This window comes from Brachionichthys hirsutus, chromosome 12 (assembly GCF_040956055.1).
Source record: "Brachionichthys hirsutus isolate HB-005 chromosome 12, CSIRO-AGI_Bhir_v1, whole genome shotgun sequence".
NCBI classification, from domain to species: Eukaryota; Metazoa; Chordata; class Actinopteri; order Lophiiformes; family Brachionichthyidae; genus Brachionichthys; species Brachionichthys hirsutus.
In genome coordinates, this window is record NC_090908.1 from 1,087,702 (window position 1) to 1,093,701 (window position 6,000).

The following is a 6,000-nucleotide window of genomic DNA, read 5'->3' on the forward strand; positions in this document are numbered from 1 at the left end:
AAAATTCTGCATTATGAGTCATTTCAGGGAACAAAGGTTAGACCTGTACCCTGGGAGCAGACCCCTGGTTCCCCCATTTCATCTATACAGGAAGGGTGAAGGGTAAAGCCGCTAGAACGATGAAATGCTGTTACCCAACTCACGTTTTTTAAGGGGCGCCTGTATGTGTTCACGTCTCTCTTTTATTTTGAGCGTGAGGGAAAATTATAATTAATCTGTTAATGACAGCCGGGGCTGTCATAGGCTCAGGGAGTGTATAATAAATTGCTGTAATAAAAATTAAGATTGCATGCATCATTGAGGCCTTCAGAGGGTTTGTTTAATGTAGTTACAAAAATGGTAGCAGCTGATGTGGCGTCCACTGCTCTGCCAGGAGAACGCAAATTTCTGAGTGACACTTAACCTGCTGTACCTCAAACACAGCTGAGGGAGGTGAGGGGGAACCTAATGAGTTTTTCCTGCGTCCCTTTTTGGGAACTGCTGAACTGGATAGCCTTGGTTGGAAGGCAAAAAAAAAACTTGCACTGGTCATGGAAAATTAATTATACCCTCTGAATTTATTTTTAATTCAAGAAAGAGAATTCATTATCGTCACCGGCTGATTGGCCATGGGCTCAAACTTTAGACAAATCACCACACGCTTTGAAAAGTCATGTAAGGGTTAAAGGTTGGGTTGTTCACTCGCTCCTTTTGCCCTTAACTGCAACATGAAAGATGCTGCATGCTCGCTGACATGCTCTTCTAAGAGGCTCAGCAGAGCTACAGCGGCAGAGGATTTCCCCCTCCCTGATAGGGGACAAAGCCTCCTCTGTGGTGCGGGGTCCCATTAGAGGAGAACCCTGAACTTCTGCTCTGGAAGAACAAAACAAGAAAGCTCAAGCTTCATTGGAGCATCATCATTTTAAATGGCAAACTTCCCCTGTTGGAAGCACCTAAAAGGAAGCCCATTCACATACATGCAGCCACGATGAAGCATGCTCTCCAGTTAAACAGCCGTCCTCTGGCAGAGCAGACAGAGACTGGCTGTCCAGATTCCTTCCCAGTCACCTAGACTGTGTCGCCTCTTCTGGCCTTTTCAACCTGACATATCTGTCAGGGAGGCGGCTCGGAACCTTATCCTTGGTTGTGTTGTTTGGGACACAAGGAGCCTCGTTTGGGGTTTAGCCTGCGGGCAAGCTGGTATATTACACTTGTAGCCTGACACCGGTTGACACAGCATTGTTGCCCAGGTCACCCTACAAAAACATCTCTCTCTCTCTCTCTCTCTCTCTCCCTATCTCGCTCCCTCTGGTTGACACCACCAAATAATGGAGACATTTTGGTTGCCAGATGCATCATGGTTCTCCAGTTGAGTCTAAGTCAACCTATCTCAAGGAGTAAGACATGTGGAGTTAACTTTAAGGCAATGACATCCTGCCGTTCAATATAGCAAGATAGTCAGTTCACACCATCTCATCTCCGGTGCTCAGTGCTCCATGCTCGGTGACTGCATTTAGTTTTTGCCAGAAACCTTTTGAAAATATGGATTTTTTTGAAAGTATTCAGCTTTCAAGCCTATAATGTGAAGTCTGTGTCTGAATGCTGCAGTGAACCAGGTCTAGTAGGGCCTCAGTGGAAGGACGACCGCAGCAGCACATCCTCATCTGTGATTCATCCATACTGTTCGGTTCGTTTGTTGACATCCTCTCACAAAGCCTGCTGCTGCCACGGCGACCACAACAACTATAACCTGCTCATCACTCAGCTCTAGTCGTCTCAGCTTCTATTAGAGTCCCCGTCTTTCATTTACCTTTTCTATCCAGCTGTATATTTAAACCTGCCATTAAAGGTAATTATAGAGCAAAAGGAGCAGGGGGGCTTCATTTCCCAAAATAAGGACATTTAATAATTCTCTCCCAAATACTGGCAGTGATGAATGGATGCAGGGAGACAAGGCAGGAATGTTCTGAACATACAGGTCAACTGCTTTTCATCTTAGATAAACAAAGCATTGCCTTTCAAAAAAAAAAAGAAATGGTAGAAAAACATGAAAGAATTATGTAATGAAGAAAGGAAAAATTCTAATTCTATTGCCCAATATAGGGTGCATTATATATAAGGCCCGAGCAGTTAGCCCCACCACCGAGGACCATCCACCTTTTCATCAATTTATAGAAAATATAATCATTCTTTTTAATTACTGTACCCCGGCACTCTATTAAAATTTTAATTCCCCTCATCCACCTCGATTGATCTGTTCACAGTGGGTGGCTGTGGTGAAATGCACTGTATAATATTCATGCTGCTACGCCTTGGTTGTGCTGTGTGTCAGAAGCCATCTTGCAGCGAATCCCTCACACACCTTGGAGCGCAGCCTGTGGAACTGATGAGGTGAAGAGCATTGCTCTGCAGCTCCATGCTAGTAATCACGGGACTGAAGAAACACATACATCATCTGCCACACAGGTTGGCATGGCGAGTGAAAAGCCTTCACATCACGTAAGATGTTGGACAAATGATGGCCATACGTGTGTTTGTCTCCTCACAGATGGCTGTGCATCTTCAGCGAGGAAAAGGCTGAGCCTGGCATTTATTCCCCTCCCCCAATCCACTCCTCTTGCTCGCTCTTCCTCTCTCCCTCCATCAGTCTTTTGTAGCACATCCCCTTTTTGCCTCTCCTCTGCAGGAGGTTTGATATTGGCAACGCGGTTAGTGCCCTCCACGGAAATAACAGTAGAAAAGATGACATAAATTATTTGCCAATTGTTTGACACATGCAGGACATTGTCCTTGCTATAATCATCAGCACTCTGTCACCTGAAGGCAGGAACGGAGCCACTGCTGCTTTGTGTCTTACTGCTAAACCGCTTGGGTTGTTCTGGGCTCGCGCTCCCTTCGGTGAAAGGTATATAAAGCAAAATGGATTGCAATCTGGGTTTTATATTGTAAGGTTTCTGCATTAGCATCTGCATATCTGCAAAGACATAAGGCTAGTCCAGTAATTAAACAAAGACAGTAACTGTACTGAAGCACATTTCGCTTAGCAGCAGCAGTACTTTGAGGAACAGGTACCGTACTAAATGCCATCATCTCACTGTTGTAGGAGTATTGCTAAATATTTAATACCCTGAAGTCTGAGGAACGGCAGGGACAGAAAGCCACCAGGCCTCAGGTGATATTAGAATAATCTTGTTTTAATGACACTGCAGAGTACAAGGACTCTTATTTGTCCTTGGTACAGCAAGTTTTAAAATAGATACAGATACTTATTTTTTCCACAGCAACGACAAAACACAAATTTAAGCTCTCTGATGTCCAGATTAATTTGGCCCATTTTTTATGACTTTTATGCATTTATTTGTGTTGTTTTTTCCACAACATTTTCCCACCCATATGGTTCCTTTTTCAGCACAAATGCAAGGTCAAAGTTGGATGTATAAAATTATATATTACCGTAGGTTGGCTGAAAGAAAAATTACATATCTATGTAATGTTATGTAATGTATCAACAAGCAAAACTATGCAAGAAATATTGTTTCATTCTTCCAGAAAGCTTTCAGAAAGGAAGCCAGAATAGGATTTATTTACATGCAAATTGTTTATATCCTCTCTTCCGGTGTGTTATTTCATTAAAAGACAATGAGTGCCTGTACATTTAGTCAATATTAATCACTTTTAAATACATACAGTGTTTAAAACAGACGTGCAGAAAAATTCACAGTTGCACTTTTGAGCAGCTAATATTCTCTGTAATTTGGTTCAACACGTTAAACTGTTATTTTACTGTAATTAATAAAAACACATCATATGATCAATTAAATGAACTGGATTTGGAGTCTGTGTATTTTTATATAGCTGTGAAATTATTATTCAAATGTGATCATTGATGATAGTCAAAAACATGGCAAATTTCAACCAGCACGGCTGAATCTGTTTCAGCGCCTCCATCAGCAATGAACAATGACGAACCTATAAATCGAGCTTCTTGTTTTTCCTCATTTGCCTTGGCAGTGGAATTACATGCAGCAGTCCATGCAGTTCCATCGGCGGTGGCTCAGTGCGTGTAAGACAGAGAATGAGAGACTCCGGGACACTTAAAGACTTCTGTTTTTAACAGCTGATGGGGATGCATTGCGTTTCCTATGTCACATCCAATGTAAACAAGAAAGTCTTCACGTGTCTTGATTCCAGAAAGGCTCAGGCACATTGCATGCATAGTTCACCACACATTATAGCACATGGATATGAGATATGCTGCTGGATCAATACGTGATTTAGCCGGATGGGGAATGATGTGAGACTCACTACAGGAAAATACAACCAGAGACAAAAACGGCCTCTGCTCATGAAAAATGCTTATTATCAATGGGGGAGGTGTTTTGTCTCCGTGTAATGAGATCTTGTCATGCTGTGGTACGGTGCAGAGCAAGCAGAGCCACCCCTATGCAGCCTGTACCATTCCATAATGTCCTTGCCCTTGATCAGTTCCCGCTGCCTTCAATTGCTCTGAAACCCATTATAAATTAATCACCTCATCTTACAATTTGCATAAAACACACACAGCACCATTTGCCTTCACCTCTAGCTATGAACAGCATTAAATGGGACAGAAAGGAAGGGGAAGCCAGTGTGTAGCAAAAGGTGGTAATTTGGTGACAACGGTAGTGGAGCAATTCTTGAAAGTGGTAAAATGAATGTGTGCCCTGCAGCCACGCGTCGGGAGCCGCTCAGTGCAGCTGGAAACAAAATGAGAGAACCGTCTCCCACGAGTTCTCCAGTTTCCTCCTGCTTTGTGCCAAGTCTCCATTTACTGCCACAGTTTTTACGCTTTTTAAAAATCCCTGCCGAGATTGACACCCCAAAGGTTTGCATGTCATATCTTCTATGTACATTTTGACAGGAAACAAGATGTATATCTGCTTTCTCAGATTATAATAGATTTGCCCCGACATGATGAGGTAATCAGCTACACAGAAACTGCACAGCTATTACTCAGCTATCGAGGAGCCGGTCAGGACACTAAACTTAACTGAGCTCTAGACTGAAGATTCATCTCAGTTTTATTATTTAGACAAACTCGACTTTGAGAAAAAGGCAATTTATCTGATCTGTCTTGGTGCGTTTTCCCTATGAATCAATGGAAACAAGGCGGAAATCCCTGATTCAGGTTTGAAAAAGAGCATAAATCATTCAGTTAAATTGTCAAATCTTTGCACATTTACCTATAAAAAAGTGCTTCCATGTTTAGATGCCTAATTTTCACAACATTTTAAGCAGAGCATGATAAAAGTATTATGTTCCATTCATATGTGAAGACATGTAATGTGATGGATGAATATCTGCACAGTGCTAAGTTTTCATTTTGTCTGTCTTACACATCTTCAGTCCATCACAAAACTTTAAAATATTTGAGGGTGGAAAAAGAGAGAAGTTTGTGAAGTGTTATTATGAAATGATCCATCTGTGTAATCAGGCTTTCAAATCTGCCTGCACTGCAATCTAGTCTGGCAGTTAGTCTAGCAACACAAGCACAGCTATTCTCCTGGTGCTTTGCTAAATGTCACAGTTTGCATTTGTCAGATTGCAATGTATCACTTGGAGCGGGGGTGAGAAACACTCCAAGATTAACCTTGAATGGCAGCCAATCGGCATGGGACCAATGGCCTCCCATTCCTCTGCCTGACTGCGCTGCACTGCTGCTGCACTCCACGGTATATTTAAGAACATGCCGACACCCGAGAGGAGGAAACATAGCACCTGACCCCTTGGAACTGATATCCCAGCAAGCAAGTGAGAGAGGAAATTGTTTAATGAAGATGGATCACGGTGATGGCTTTACTTTGCATTTCTTAACGGCGGGCATTCGGCTTTATTACAGGCAGTCTTCACCTTTGTCCTCCCTCTCAGGAGGTGCTGTGTACTCACTTTAGTTTTGGTTTTAGTGTCTTTTTGTGTGTGTGTGTGTGTGTGTAGGTGTGATTGTCTGTTGTATCTCTCCTCCATATGCAAAAATCTACCTGT